General features: G+C 44.9%; 1 long non-coding RNA gene across 2 annotated transcripts; it reads right to left on the minus strand.

Moving 5' to 3' along the window:
• Nucleotides 1-864: 864 nt before the first annotated feature.
• LOC132210154 (uncharacterized) lies at nt 865-16,778 on the minus strand. Of its 2 annotated transcripts, XR_009446386.1 has the most exons (5): nt 16,584-16,778; nt 13,318-13,472; nt 10,463-10,599; nt 8,232-8,331; nt 865-2,659 (listed from the first exon to the last, which is right to left on the minus strand). It is a non-coding gene; the product is annotated as an uncharacterized LOC132210154 (long non-coding RNA). The 2 variants fall into 2 exon arrangements; XR_009446387.1 differs by lacking the exon at nt 10,463-10,599 and having other exon boundaries at nt 866-2,659.
• Between the last annotated feature and the right edge of the window lie 259 nt (nt 16,779-17,037).

Here is a 17,037-nt window from a genome sequence, read left to right on the forward strand (position 1 = left end):
CACAGCATGCCCATGTCCAAGGAATCATTTGATATCAGTCCAGGGACTTTGACACTGTCAGTCAGCCATTTGGGCATAATCTGGATCAGGGAATCCGTACCACTACAGTACAGAGAGGTGGCCACACTCACTACTAATTACATCCTCAAAATGATCCAGTAGATTTGTTAAGCCTGAATTATGATCATCAATCCAAGCTGACCCTGTCCATTCCTGCCATTGGGGGTCAGTTTGATGAAATTCTCAAAAGGTGTTCGGGAGTTTGGGGAGGTTCAAGTCCATAGCTCTCTGAAGTAGCAACACACGTGGACAAGACTGGTGAAGAATTTCGCTTTCATGGTACGCAGCATCGGGATATGGTCAACTTGGATATCTGGCTCCTAAATGGGATGAGGTTTTTGTTTTCAAACATGTCAGAACATGCATTGTTCCTACGAGAACAGCTATGGTTTCAACCATGAAATGGCCACTAATTGATCAAACGTGACCATCAACCAGTTTGACCTGTCAGCTGTCAAATAAATTAAGACAGAGATAGGTACATTTGCAGGAGTTTTTAAAATTAATTTTAAAAAAAAATCATTCATGGGATGATGACATTGCTGGATAAGAATGGCAGTTTCCTTCCCAAAAGGACATAGGTTTTTCCAACAAAGACAATGGATTCACGGTCATCATCAGATTCTTATTTCCAGATGGAATCAAACCTAGGTCCCGAGAACGGTATCTCAGTCTCTAGGGAGTGATGGACAGAAGACTAAATAGAAAATATATACTAGAAATCATGCAGTGTCTTGGTTTATGTATTCACCATGAGATCCATCACTGCTATAGACACCAGGTAAAGAGATTGCATTCCCCCCACCCCAACCCCCAGACAGAGCCACAATGGACACCAGATTTCATAGCCAATTGGGAAAATGCGATCCGCGATTATAGTACATGACTCACCCCAATCCTTTGTTTGGATTTTTAAAAAATTCCTTTGATTTTTATGCACAAAATGGAAGATTACATTGCTTCCAATAAACAAGTGTCTGTGGAGAGCAACAAAATCCGTCATTGTAAAAGGTGTTCAGGCAGAACGAACAAATAAAGGGCCATCGAGATCATCACAGAATTCCTACAGTGTGGACGATGGCCATTCAGTCCATACCAACCCTCCAAAGAGCATCCCACCCATTCTCACACACTATCCTATCCCTGATATTGCACACAAGACACTGTGGGCAATCTAGCATTGTCAATCTACCAAATTTGCACATTTTTGGACTGTGGGAGGAAACCGGAGCACCTGGAGGAAACTCACGCAGACAGGGTCTGGGTAAGACACTCCTCGTAAGTTCAGTGTGGACTTGATGGGCTAAACTGGTCTGCTTCCACACTGGAGGGATTCTATGATCTCCAGAAACAAGCCCAAAACACATGGTTTTTGATTCTGCTGTTAGCTATATTCAAACCAGTCAACTCATTCAGAAATTTGCTGGTAGTTAACCGGTCCTGATGAACCAGGAAATCCCATTTCACATACTGTGCGGGTGGATAGTCTTCAGTCAGTGTGAATGTGTCGATGTGTCTTGACAACGTGACTATTTCCAAGCTCTACCTTACACAACTGTTACTAACATTTTATTCACAATACCAGCACCCCTACTTGCGCAGGGATCGGTAACATCTCAAACAGTCCAAAGCCATGGTTCATTTGATAGTGAGATTGACAGCAAAGTCCTTCAACTGTGGTTCTCTGAACTCGCTGGTGTGTTACCAGTTTGGATGACAGTGAATCCCTTCCTACACTCAGAGCTCATGAATGGTCTCTCCCCAGAGTGAAGTCGGTGGTGTATCAGCAGGGAATTCGAGTCAGCAAAGCCTTTTATACACACAGAACAGGTCAATAGTCTCTCTCCAGTGTGGATTCGCGCGTGTATCAGCAGTTGAGTTGTCTGAGTGAATGCTTTCCCACATTCCAAGCAAGTAAATGGTTTCTCTCCAGTATGAACTCCCTGATGTTTAAGCAGGTTTGATGACAGAGTGAATCACATTCCACAATCAGAGCGGGTGAATGGTCTCTCTCCAGTGTGACTCTGGTGGTCAGTTTCTAGCTGGGATGAATGAAGAAATTCCTTCCTGCAATCTGCACATTTCCACAGTCTCTCTCCAGTGTCACTGCGTTGGTATTAGGACATTTCAGATTAATCTTTACAGACTCTTTGACACACAGACAATGTGTATTTCTCCCCAATATGAGTGCTGCTTTTTCCTTCAATATTCAAAATCCTGATAAAATTGGGTTCTGATAAACAAAGTGACTGTCAGACCTGGAAGTGGAACTGCTTAAATTCTCCAATTGCAGGCTATACTTTCAATCAGCAACTAAGTGCAGTGAGTAAGAAACCAGAAGAACACACAGATTGTGAAACTGAGAAATTCTCTGGATATTTGTGGAGCGACACTTGGGGAATATGCTGGATTATCATTCGAACAAATTCAATTCATAGATATCCTCCAGGTAAGGGATCCAGTCAATGTTTGCACAAACCTACCAAAAGAGATAGGTGGGAGAGCCAGGGAGGAAGGACAGGCATCGTATAGATCTGTAACTCAACCCTTCGATCCCTCTGAAAGGCTAAGAACAGTGCAGCAGGAAAATTGTGGATATCTGAAATGAAAACAAAAAAACTGCTTAGTCAGAGTTGTACAGCACGAAACAATCCCTTTGATCCCAGTTGTCCATGCTGACCAAATATCCCAAAATAATCTCATTCCATTTGCAAACATTTGAGCCATAATCCTCTAAACCCTTCCTATTCACATTCCCATCCAGATACCTGTTAAATGTTGTAACTGTACCAGCTTCCACCAGTTCCTCTGGCAGCTCATTCTACACAGGCACCACCCATTTGCCCTTTTAAAAAAAACACAAATTTGCTGGAAAAGCTCAGCAGGCCTGGTAGGATCTGTGGAGGAGGGAAAAAAAAGTTAACGTTTCGGGACCGGTGACCCTTCCTCAGAACCCGAAAAACTCTTCTCTCCTCCACAGATGCTGCCAAACCTGCTGAGCTTTTCCAGAAACTTTGTTTTTTTTTCAGATTTTCAGCACCTGCAGTTATTTTGGTTCCCTTTTCAGTCTTTCCCTCTCAGCTTAAGCCAGTGTGATTAGTTCTAGTCTCCCCTAACCTGGAGAAACAATCTTGGCCATTCACCCTACGCCCACCATCATTTTATTAACCTCTATAAAGGTCACCCCTCAGCCTTCAATGCTCCAGGAAAAACCGCCCCAGCATATTCAACCTCTCCCTACAGCTCAAAACTTCCACCTCTTGCAACATCCATGTAAATCTTTTCTGCACCCTGCCAAGTTTAACAGCATCATTCCTAAAGCAGGGCATCTGAACTGAACACAGTATTCCAAACGCAGCATAATCAATGTCTTGTTCAGCCTATAACATGACCTCCCAACTCCTACACTCAATGCACTGACCAATAAATGCAAGCATAGCAAATATCATCTTCCCTACCTTCTGAACCTACAATCCACCTTCAAGGAACTGTGCACCTGCACCCCAAGGAGTATCTGTTGTCTAACAGCCCCCAGGGCCTCATCATTAACTGTTTAAAGTCCTGCCCTGATTTTCATTACCATAATGCAATCGCTCACATTTATCTGAGCTAAACTCATTTCTATCACTCCTCGGGTCATCAACCCATGTGATTACGTTCCCATTGTACTTGGAGGTAAACTCTTTTGCTGTCTACTACACCAACAATTTTATTGTCATCTGCAAACTTACTAACCATTCCTCCAATATTCATTCCACATGATTTGTATCAATGATAAAAAAAAGTGGACCCAACACCAATCCTTGCAGCACACTGCTGTTCACCGTCCTCTAGACTGAAAACCACCACCGCCCCCCCGCCCCACCATGATCCTGTTTCCTACCTTCATGCCAATTTTGTTTCAAATAGCTAACTCACCCTGGATCCCATTTGATCTAATCTTGCCAGCCAGTCTACCATGTGGAGCTTGGGTGAATGCCTTGCTGAAGTCCATAATAGACAGTGTTCACTGCTTTGCCTTCTTCAATCTTCTTTGTCACTTCTTCAAAAAACTCAATCAAGTTAGTGAGTCAAGATTTCCTACTCACGAAGCCATGTTGACTATCCCTAATCAGTCTTTGCTTCTCTAAGCACATGCAAATCCTGTCCCTCAGAGTCCCCTCCAACAATTTACCGACCACTGACGTCAGGCTCAACGGTCGATGGTCCTCTGGCTTTTCCTTAAAGAATGGCACCACATTAGCCACCCGGCCTTCTGGCACTTCACTAGTGTCAGTGATACAAATACCTCAGCAAGGGGCCAGCAATTACTTCCCTAGCTTCTCTGAGATTTTGTGGGTAACACCTGATCAGGTGCCAGGAACCTATCCACCTTTCTGCATTTAAGACATCTAGCACCTAGATCTCTGTAATATGGACAATTTTCACGACTCATTATTTATGTTTCCAAGTTCTCTCACTTCCATATCCTTGTCAGCAGTAAATACTAATGTGAAATACTCATTTACTATCTCAGCCTGCAGTTCCACACAGACAGCCTTGTTGATTTTTAAAGGGGCCCTATTTTCTCCCTTGTTGCTTTTTTGTCCCAAATGAAGTTTCAGAATCTCTTGGGATTCCCCTTAACGCGATTTGCCAAAGATAGCTCATGTCTCCTTTTTGCCGTCCTCATTTCCCGTGAGTATACTCCTGCTGCCCCGATACTTCGAGGGATTGACCCAGTTCCTGCTGTCACTACCTGACATGCACTGCTTTTTCTTGACCACAGCCTCAATTTCTTCAGTCAGCCAGTATCCCCTACATTTATCAGCCTTGCCCTTCACATGAACAGGAACATACGGTGTCTGGGCTCTCCTTATTTTAGTTTTGAAGGCCTCCCACTTTCCAAGCATTCCTTGACCTACACATCACCTCTCCCGATCATCTTTTGCAAGTTCGTGCCCAATAATGTCAAAGTTGGCCTTACTCCAATTTAGAATTTTGAAGTGTATATTAAATAAATAAGTTTTATATTTAAACTGATCACATCTGCCTGCATCTGGCACATACTCCTCTAAACCTTTCTTATCTATGTCTTTATTCAAGTGTCTTTTAAACAATGTGACTGTACCTGTATCTGCCACCTCTTGAAAGTTCGTTCCACACATCCGTAAGAATAAAAATATCCCTCATGCCTTCTTAAATATGTCTTTCTCCTCTCGCCTTACACACATGTCCCTTTGTCTTGAAATCATTCAACCTTAGGAATAAACCCTTGCTATTTGCATAATCTGTGCCCTCATGAACCTCTAAGATCACTCCTTAACCCGTTATGCTCCAGTGAGAAAAGTCCTAGCTTTGGCCGTCTATTTGATAATCAAGCCCTCCATTCCTGGCAACATCCCAGCAAGTCTATTCTGAATAGTCTTCAGTTCAATAATGTCCTACCTGTAACAGGGCGACCAGAGCTGCACACAATACCTCACATGAAGCCTGAACAATGTCCTATACAACCTCAACATAACATCCCAACTCTGAGACTCAAAGGTCTGTGCAATGAAAGCAAGTGTGCTAAACAACTTATTAATCACTCTGTCTACTTGTCTACATAAACTTCAAAGAATTATGCACTTGAATCTCAGCATCTCTCTGTTCCACAACACTACCCTGGGTGCAACCATCAATTGTGCAAGTCCTACCCTTTTCATTTTACCAAAATACAATATCTCACATTTATTCAAATTAAACTTCATCTTCCACTCCTCAACCCATTGAGGTAACTGATCAAGATATCGCTGTCATCTTAGATAACCTTCACTAACCACTAATTCAAGTATCATCTGCAAACTTACTAATCTTGTCCCTTAAATTCTCATCCAAATCATTAACCTGAACGAGAAACAAAAGTGGACCCTGCACCAAATGCTGTGGAACACGCTGGTCACAGAACTCCACTCTGAAAAATCCTCCAGCACCACATTCTCTCCTACAACTAAGCCAATTTTGCCTCCAATTAGCGAGCTCTTCCTGAATCACATGTGATCAAACGTTACTCATCAGTCGACCACGTGAAACCCTGTCAAAGGCTTCACTCTCACTCTGGGAGGTGCTGCAAATCTGACCTAATTCCCCTGCCATTTGTCCAGCATTCCTTGAAAAGTTAAATCCCAACTCTGTTTTGAGAATAACTGCTAAATCTGCATCCAGCTGCCATTCACTGTTCCAGAACCTGGGAACTTGCTGAGTCAAACAAACAATCTTCACATTTTCACCCTGCATTATTTGCCAAGTAGCTGAATGTTGTATTCTACGGTTACCAAACATTGCTACAATGGAGAATTATCTCAGCTTCTGTTAGCTCTCTCCAAACCAGAGACCCACCATAATTTTAATTGACTTATGGGATGTGGTCTTTGCTGCACAGACTAATATTGATTGCCAATTTTATTGGATTTGGAGAAAGTGGTACTTTCTATTACTGCTGCACTCCATGTGCTGTAAGTACACCACTGTGCTGTTTGGATGATAATCCGCCCTGGAGCCTCACCAGCCTCTCTATTGCAGGAATCATACCTCAAACCTCACTACCCACCCGATCATGCCCTCTAGCCTCACTACCTCCATTACTGCAGGCATCACCCTCGAGCCTCAACACCCTTCACATCTCTGGAATCCCTCTCCAGCCTCACGAACTGCCTATCCTTGGAATCCACCTCTAGGCTCATAACTCACCATCTATTCAGATTCCTCCAGTCTCACAAACCACCTTATCTCTAACCTCCTCCAGCCCACAAACAACTTTAGCTCAATAATTGTCTTTAGCCTCACAAACCTTACTTTGTCTGGAGTCTCCTCCAGCCTCACAATCTTGCCCATTTCTGTAATCTCCTCCATGCTCACTTTTCTCTATTTTTGTCGTCTTCTCCAGTCTCAGAACCCTTCCTGTCTCTAATATCGTCGAGCCTCACAAATGGATGATACAAGAACGATATTTCTTTCCTCTAATGCAATCCTTATTTTTATTCATCCACTTGATGGCGGCACTTTCAATTTCCTGGGCTTCAGGCCCAAGAATTGCAAGGTAAACCGCTTTACATCTATACCTCACTTTTCTCCCCAAAACACTGACCGATCATGAGTCATTTATTCTGATATCTCATTTTCTGAATTGGCTTGAAATATTGCTGGGCATCTTCCTATGTGAAGTGTCTCAGAGGTCTACAGTACAGAAAACGGCTCTGTGGCCCATCCAACCTGTGCCGGTTAAAAAGCACTACCTAACTACTCTAATCTCATTTCCCAGCACTTGGCCCAGTGACCTGTCTGCATTGGCATCACAAGTGTGTATCTAAATATGCCTTAAACGCTATGAGGATCTCTGTGCCTACCACCCTCACAGACAGTGAGGTTCAGTGCCATTGTCACAGCATGATGACATCACAGACAGGAACAGAGACAAGCTGAGTCTGTGCAAACCAAAGATCCCCCACACACTGTGAAGGACGGGAGGGTCCCTGATAGGGGGCAGAGGAGATTTTACAGAATGATTTGTAGGGAGAGTGTTTTTAGTTGCATGGTTGGGGTTTTTTTAAATTATAATTTCATGTGACTTAGACATTGCTGGTACATAGTGAGAATATCCATCTACAATAGATGGACTCTCCTTCTCAACCTCTCCCCTCGCCTGGGGTATGGTAATCTTCAGGTTAAACCAGCCCTATGGTCAGGTAGGACAATGGTGACTTTACCTTAGGCACAGTGATGCCACTTTCCCTCGGTGGTGGAGAGGGGAATGTTGAATGTGGTGGATGGGACATCACTCTGACACTGCTTCACCTGGAGGATGTTACCTTTCTTTAATATTGTTGGGGCTGTGCTCATGCAGGAAAGTGGAAAATGTTCCAACACAATCCGGATGAGTGCCTTACACACAGCAAACAAACTGTCATTGGGGAATCAGGTGCTTGGGGAAACTAAGATTGATCTCATTGTAACAAAGGATTTTGAGGGGACCGTTGATAGGAGGTGTTTACAAAAAATAAACATTAGGATGGTAAAACATACACTCAACTGGCCATAAAAAAGGACTACAGGACATATATTGAAAGTCGTAGGGAAGATCTATTGAGAGAATGGAGTAATGAGAGAAATTTTACATGGCAAATGGGAATGACCAGGAACACAATACTCACACACAATGTGAATATCCAGGTCCTGATGAATTGAGTAATTCTGTCAGAGTTTGGTGTTACAATTATTGAGCTTCCCACCTGAAAGTCCACTTGTAATATCCTGTAACACAAATTCATAAAATCCATCACTGACAGTCCGAGTAGAAATCCACAACATCCCCTCCTCCTGGCCGAGGATAACTGTGCATTGTTCCTGCTGCACATTATTCCTTGTGGAGGTCAACAGTTGATTCGGGGGAAATCTATTTGGGTTTCTAGGAATTTCCACCTTGGGACTTCACGTCACTGAAGAGAACAACAGGTGTTTGACACATGGCAAAGAATGGCCAAGAGAGTTAGTGAGATGCAGGCAGCAGGATTTGCTTCCTTTTCTTTCCTTCTGTGCTGCTGCACTGCCACAATGAGACATTTGCTTTTCCGGCCCAATGCAACTTGATGAACAAGTTGTCTCGATTCTGAGAAATGGGCAGTAAGCTTCTCCCAGTCATTTGAAAAAAAACGCCCCTTAAAAAAGCAGCAATTACGTATGTGTCATGTTGCCCAGTGCTCCCAACAAAAAGATGAGAAGAATGAGGGAGGATCTCATAAAAAGGAATAACGGTCAAGTTCCACGAGGGTTAGAGTTTATGGAGAGACATTGATAAATGGGCGACAAGTCGGCAAATGGAGTATAATATGGGAAAACGTGAGGTTGTTTATTTTTGAGGAGATGACCAAAGAACAGTGTTATTTAAAAAGGTAAAAACTGTGGAAAACTGCAACACGAAAAGGGATTCAGGAATAATTGTGCAGGAAGCATGAAGCGAGCACACAGTTGCAACAGGTAATTGGGAAGGGTCATGGGATGTTATCCCTTATGTCAAGGTGTTTGTAGTATAAGAGTTTGGAATACATGTCTCAGGACAAAACGTACAACTTGCTGGCAAGACCACATCTGGAGGAATGGAAGCAGCTTTTTTTGGTCCACTTATTTGAGCAAGTATATCACTTCACTGGAGGCATTTCAAAGAAGATGAACTAAGATGATCATTGGTTTGGAGGGATTATGTTTTAAGCTAAGACTAAACAGGTCTGGAATAGACTTAACTAGATTTTTTTGAAGAATGAGAGATGATCTTATTAACAATACAGGATTCTCAAGGGAGTTGGAGGATAAATGCTGAGGGAATATTTCTTATCGTGGGAGCAGATTCTTGATAAGGCAGAGAAGAGAGGGTTCTCTTTTGGAATTGTCAAGCTTAAGGCAAAATAGACGTGGGTAAGGGGTTTCAGTCTCAAATGAGCTGGAGTGAGGTGGAGAGAAGGAGCATTTTAGAGATGGAAATTTCTGATATTTCCGATTGAGAAGATGTATGGTAAGATGTTCATCTTGAGACCAGATATGAGAGCATTATTGAGAAGGGTGCAGTTCAGCCTCAGACAGTTCCCAGCAAGAGGGGTAGATTCAGTACAGTAGTAAGGAAAAGTAATTTGTAATAATAAGTGAAGGCAATGGGTTTAACTATCACAGTGTTATTGGAGGAAATTTCAGCTAATCAAGTAGTGGGAACATGATAAGCAGTTTCATAATTGAGTAACAGTGGAGCAAAGCGATGGAGGCGAGTTAGATCTGAACACTGTAGTATACATGTGAAAGTTAACACAGTGCTTGTGGAAGATCTCACTTCCTGGCAGTATGTTGGTGAGAAACAGCATGGGCCAAGGATAGATCCTTGGGGGACATGGACTACATGGATTTCAGACAGGAAAGAGAGATGGAGTAGGATCTTCCAATGACGGTGAGGTTGAACATTGGTTTTAAACAGAATGGGCGAGAAGGACATAACCAGAAAAAAGAAACAGACAGAACAACTAACAATATCTGTGAATTGGCATGGGGGAGAGGCAAGGAGGAGGAGCAGGAGGAGAAATAAGAGTTGGAATAGCGAGTTTAGCGAGAATAGGACAAAGGGTTAAGATGAGCTTTGATAAGGCTTGACATGAGACTGGAAAAAGATGCAAGTTTAAGCCTAAAACGAGGAGCAACATGCCAGGCAATTTGGTTTGGTGGGCTTGTGGAAGAGAGGGAAGCAGCAGAGGCAGCTGATTGGATTGTCTCAATCTTAGTGACATATAAACTCCACGTGTCTCCCTCACTTGCTGTTGGAGGGGAGGATGGAGGAGACTGGATGATGGGCAGTGTTTTGCAAAGAATGCCTGTGTTAGTGATATTTAAAAATGAGTGAACAAACCTGATGACTTTAACTTTTATCCAGAATGTTGAAATGTACCACAGAAGTCCAGGTTCGAATCCTAACTCAGTAGATGGTGGAATTTGAATTCAATAAAAAAAAACTGGAAGAATCAACTGGTTGCCATGGAACGATTGCTGATGACAGAGAGAGAAAAAAAAATCTAATGTCCTTCAGGGAAAGAAATTTGCCAACCTCAGCAAGCCACTCAGTTGCAAATCACTACAAAGTTTCAACAAAGGAAGAAGCTGGGTGGCCCACTTGGCATCTACCAGGGAACTAGGAAAGACAACAGCAGAATCAGCCCTTTCAGCCCCCCAAACTCCTGCTTACTAATGTCTGGGGGGATAGGGTCAAAATTTGGAGAGCCGACTCAAAGACGAGTCAAGAAACAGTGTCAGACTCATGGAAACATACCTTGCAAACAATGACACACATCACTATCACTGTCCTTAGTGAAGCCCTGTCCCAGCAGATGTGGCAGCACAGTGCTATTCTGACCAGATTATTTGACCTGGGAGTGCTCGACATTGACTCTGACACCTGGAAATCTCATGGCTGCCGCTGATTACCATGTCTCATCCTCCCTCGGTTGATAAATCAGTAGTAGTATTATCGCTAGATTATTAATCCAGAGACCCAGATAACATTCTGGGGACCTGGGTTCAAATCCTGCCATGGCAGATGGTGAAACATGAATTAAATAATGATCTGGAACTAAGATTCTAATGATGACCATGAAACCATTGCCAATTATCAGGAAAGACCTATCTGGAATACTTATGTCCTTTCGGGAAATGTGCCATCCTTACCTGGTCTGGATGACATGTGCCTCCAAACCCAGAGTGATGTGGTTGACTCTTAACTGCCTTCCAGGTAATAAACGCTGGTCCAGCCAGTGACTTCCACATCCCAAGAGTGAATTTTAATAAACAAAAAACTCCATCATGTTGAACAGCTCTTGGAGGAAGCACTGCAAGTGTGAATGGCACTAAATGTACTCAATGTCCACCTTCAGGAGTAGTTTGCAGGAGGATTACCAATCAGACTGGTCGGGTCCTGAAGGACAAAGCTGCCTGGCTGGGACTGCAGCAGGTGGTGACGCACCAAACGGGGAAAGCATAGCTGATCTCATCATCACCAATTTCCGAGCTGCAGAAGCATTTATGACAGGATTGGTAACAGCATCCACCGCACAGTCCTGTGGAGCCAAAGCCTCATCTTAAACTTGAGAATACCCTCCACTGCGTTGGGTGACACTAACTTCGGCGAAAAGGGACAGACTTGGAACAGACACAGGAACTCAAAACCAGATATCTATGAGGCTTTGAGAGACTTCAGCAGTAGCAGGAGTTCTCCAGCACAATCTGTAACCTCATGGTCCAGCATATCCTACAGTCAGCCATTGCCGTTGATCCGGGGGACCAACACTGGTTGAATGGATAGTATTGGAGAGCATGCCAACAGCAGCATCAGGCACACCTAAAAATAAGGTGCCAACCTGGTAAAACTACCAAACAGGATTATCTGCATGCCAAATAGCATAAGCAGCAAGAATTAGAGCTAAGCCACCCCATAACCAATAGATCAGATGTAAGCCTTACAGTTCTGCCACACCCAGTTGTGAATGGTGATGGCCAATTAAACAACTCACTGGAGGAAGCATGCCAAAAATCCCCATCCTTACTGACAGAGGACCCCAATCTATCCACGCACAAGACAAGACTGCTGCATTTGCAGGAATATTCAGCCAGAAGTGCCAATTAGATGATAACTCTCAGCCTTCTCCAGAGGCCCCCAATAGCACAGATGTGAGTTTTCATCTAATTTGATTCATTTAAAATGATATTATTAAATGAAAGAAGAGTGCAAAGGTTACGGACCCTGGCAATAGTACCAATGACTAGTGCTCTACAGCTTGCTAGCCACCAAGCCAAACTGTTTCAGTGCTGCTACAGCACTGGCATCAACTGAATTTGGAAAACTGCCCAGGTCTGTTCAGCACAAAAACACAGCAAATCCAACCCGAACAATTTCCTCTCAAGCAGTCTACTCTCTATCATCAGTAAAGTGATGAAAGGTGTTGTAAACAGTGCTATTTAGCAGCACTTACTCAGCCGTAACCTGCTCAGTGACACCCAGTTTCAGTCACAGCAGGCACTCAGTTCCTGATCTTATTACAGACTTGATCCACAAATTCACAAACTGCTGAATTCCTGAGGTGAGGTGAGGGTAAACAGCAGAGCCCTGCACAAAAACCACTTAGTTCCACTTCAGTGACAATGACCCGACAGTGACACCTCAGTTTCAGCTCATCTATTCCTGTGTTACCTCTAGACGTAACTATCCAAACTCACTTAGTCGGCCTCCCACATTCAACGTCCCTGTAACCTCAAGAATACCTGAAATTCTGCTGCACACAAGTTCACTTGTACCAAGACCTGTTCACCATCACTGCTGTGCTCCCTGACCCACAAAGGCTCCTATTTATAAAGCAAAAATTTAAAATTCTGATCCTTGATTTAATTCCTGGCTGTGATGAGCCCTATCTCCCGACACCACACAACCTTCAAGACTTCGACAACTCATTTAGTTTCAGACTCCAACAGTGTGTTTAATCATAGCCTCCAACAGTGATGCAGTTTCTACAGTTGCCAGACAACACGGTCTGGAATTCCCATGATAAACCTCTCAGGTTTGCTCTCCTCCTTTAAGATAGTCAGGAAAGCCTGCAAATTTGTCCACTTTTTGATCACCTGACCTATTATGGCCTTACGTCAAATGTTTCTTGATAATATTTCTGTGAAATTATGAAACATGATAAAAATACAAATTGTTTGTTGATTTGGACATACACCATCAGCTCTTCAGTGTCGCTAGATGAATGATCTGTAACTTCTCAAATGACCGCATTGTGGGAGCACCTTCATCATATGAGCTGCAGTAGGACACGAAAGTTAAACATCACCTTCTCCACAGGCAACAAGGCTTTGGCAACGATCGCTGGTATCTGTGGAAGGAGAAACAGAGTAAATGTTACAGAAGTGCAAAATGAATGACAGAATAAAAATGTTGTAGAATTTGGTGGTCTGAAGTGGAAGAAAAATGCACTCTCTTTCTGGGAAAATATTTCCTGACTGTGAACAAAGCCGTTCAAAAATTAACCTGGCAAGAGAGCAGCAAAGGGTGAGGGGGTGGGCACCAGTGGAAAATTTCTTTACAAAACAAAAAAAGTACAAGGAAGTAACAGTAAAATACGACAGAGATCAAATATATCCATCATTCGAGACGGACACCAACAAAGGTGATCAGGGAGCACAGAAGTGAGTCAGAGCAGTGCGAGCTGCTATTATCCCACACTCTGGGAAAGAAATCCAGAAGAAACAAACATTTGGATAAGAGATAATGGCAACTGCAGATGCTGGAGAATCCGAGATAACAAGGTGTGGAGCTGGATGAACACAGCAGGCCAAGGAACATCTTAGGAGCAGGATAGGTGACGTTTTGGGCCTAGACCCTTCATCAGAAATGGGGGAGGGGAAGAGGATTCTGAACTAAATCGGGAGAGAGGGGGAGACAGATTGAAGATGGAGAGAGAAGACAGACAAGTCAAAGAGGTGGGCATGCAGCAGGTAAAGGTGACTGTAGGTGGGGAGGTAGGGAGGTCGATCAGGTCAAGGGGGTGGGATGAGGTTAGTAGGCAGGAAATGGGGATGCAGCTTAAGGTGGGAGGAGGGGATACGAGAGAGGAAGAACAGGTTAGGAAGGTCGGGATAAGCTGGGCTAGTTTTGGGATGCAGTTGGGGGAGGGGAGATTTTGAAGCTTGTGAAATCCACATTGACTCCATTGGGCTGCAGGGTTCCCAGGCAGAACATGAGTTGCTGTTCCTGCAACCATCGGGTGGCATCATTGTGGCACTGCAGGAGGCCCAGGATGGACATGACATCTGAGGAATGGGACGGGGAGTTGAAATGGTTCGCGACTGGGAAGTGCAGTTGTTTAGTGCGAACCGAGCATAGGTGTTCTGCAAAGTGGTCCCCAAGTCTCCACTTGGTTTCCCCGATGTAGAGGAGGCCACAACGTGTACAGGGGATGCAGTATACCACATTAGCAGGTGTGGAGATGAACATCTGCTTGTCGTGAAAAGTATTCTTGGGGCCTGGGCTGGAGGTGAGGGAGGCAGTGTGGGGGCAGGTGCAGCACTTCCTACAATTGCAGGGAAGAGTGCCAGGTGTGGTGGGGCTGGAGGGGAGTGGGGAGCGGACAAGGGAGTCACGGAGAGAGTGGTCCCTCTGGAAAGCAGACAAGGGTGGGGAGGGGAAAGTGTCTTTGAAGGTGAGGTCGGATTGCTGACGGCGGAAGTGTCAGAGGATGACGCGTTGGATCCAGAGATTGGTGGAGTGGTATGTGAAGATGAGGGGAATTCTTTTTCGGTTGTTATTGCAGGGACGGGGTGAAACGGAGGAGTTGTGGGAAATGCAGTAGACACAGTCAAGTGTGTTCTCGACCACTGTGTCAGGGGTGGGGGGTAAACAAGGGCATCTGAGATTTACAGGGAGTGGAATCCTGGGAGCAGATGCAGAAGTGAAGGATTTGGGAATAGGAGATGGCATTTTTGCAGGACGGTGGGTGGGAGGGAGGAGGTGTATTCTAGGTAGCTGAGGGAGTCAGTGGGCTTGAAATGGATATTGGTTTCTAGACGGTGCCCAAGATGGAAACAGACGTCCAGGAAGGTGGGAAAGGTGTCAGCGATGGTCCAGGTGAACTTAAGGTTGGGGTGGTAGGTGTTGGTGAAGTGGATGAACTGTTCGAGCTCCTCGTGGGAGCACGAGGCAGCACCGATACAGTCATCCGTGTACCAGAGGAAGAGGTGGGGTTCTGGGCCAGTGTAGGTATGGAAGAGCGATTGTTCTAACAAAGAGGCAGGTATAGTTTGGGCCCATGCAGGTACCCATGGCCACACCCTTGGTTTGCAGGAGGTGGGAGGAGTTGAAAGAGAAGTTGTTGAGGGTGAGGACGAGTTCACCTAAGCGCATAATGGGGTCAGTAGAGGGAAACTGGTCAGACCTGCCGGACAGGGAATAGCGTAGGGCTTTTAAGCCCTCTGTATGGGGAATGCAGGTGTTAATGTGGTATCTTGCATCCACTGTACTCATTGTGACCTCCTCCACATCACGGAGGCTTGGGGGCCACTTTACAGAACACCTACACTCAGGTCGCAATAAACAAGTGCACCTCCCAGTCAACTACCATTTCAACTCCCCGTCCCATTCCACCAACGTGTCCATCCTGGGCCTCCTGCAGTGCCACAATGATGTCACCCAAAGTTTGCAGGATCAGCAACTCATATTCCACTTGGGAACCCTGCAGCCCAATGCTATCAATGTGGACTTCACAAGCTTCAAAATCTCCCCTCCCCCAACCACATTGCAAAACCAGCACAGCTCATTCCCACCTCCCCAACTTGTTCTTCCTCTCACCTATCCCCTCCTGCCATCTCAAGCTGCACCCTTATTTCCTACCTGCAAACCTCATCCCACCCCCTTGACCTGTCTGTCCTCCCTGGGCTGACCGATCTCCTCCCCAGCTTCACTCACCTCTCCCTGCTCCATCCCCACTTCTTTAAACTTGTCCATCTTCTCTCCACCTCTCTTCACCTCGATCCATCTTCTATCTGCCTCCCCCCTCTCTCCCTATTTATTTCAGTATCGCCTTCCCCTCCCCCATTTCTAAAGGGTGTAGGCCTGAAAAGGTCAGCTTTCCTGCTCCTCTGATGCTGCCTGTCCTGCTGTGCTCCTCCAGCTCCACACCTTGTTCTCTCACTTTCAGCCAGAGGCGGATGCGCATGCGCACAGATTCACCTCTGCCCTTTCAAAATTTCAAAGCTGCCGCGCATGCGCCCCGCGGATCATTGCCCCCCCCAATAAAGATGGTGGCGGTCACACAGGCCTTTCGCCATTTGAGGCATTGATTTGTTGTCTGCAAACCTGATTCTGGGAGTTTCAAATGTGTGTGTTTTCCAACATGCTCTAAGTCTTTGTACAAATTCCAAGCCCATACGAATATTGCTTCGCTCCCGCTTTCTGCCGTTTTGCTTTCTTTACCGTGTCCTGCTCTTACCTCAATCACACAAATCTTGGTCTCAGCGAAGGGTCCAGGCCCGAAGCGTCAGCTTTTCTGCTCCACTGCTGCTACTTCACCTGGTGTGTTCATCCACCTCTGTACCTTGTTATCCAGAATTCTCCAGCATCTGCAGTTCCTATTATCTCAGCGACCCAGCACTGGTGATGTGGTTAGCACAGATCCCGGCCCCGCTTCACTCCGATTGGTTATGAGGGCTGAGACGTCCGTCCGGACATGCACGGCAGTCCTGTGCTCCTATTGGTGCGCACTGACATCAATCACCCAGACTCCATTGTGATCTGGAGCATGCGCAGTGCTTTGTGTTGTCATTGTGAGAAGCTAATGATCGTCATGACAATGTTGCATTTTGAGACAAATGAGACTGAGAACTGGATGAGAAAGATTGTTACATTAGCGATCCTGGGGTTTTAATAAGTCGCTCTGAGGAATG

The sequence above is a fragment of the Stegostoma tigrinum genome, chromosome 11 (genome assembly GCF_030684315.1).
Source record: "Stegostoma tigrinum isolate sSteTig4 chromosome 11, sSteTig4.hap1, whole genome shotgun sequence".
NCBI lineage: Eukaryota > Metazoa > Chordata > Chondrichthyes > Orectolobiformes > Stegostomatidae > Stegostoma > Stegostoma tigrinum.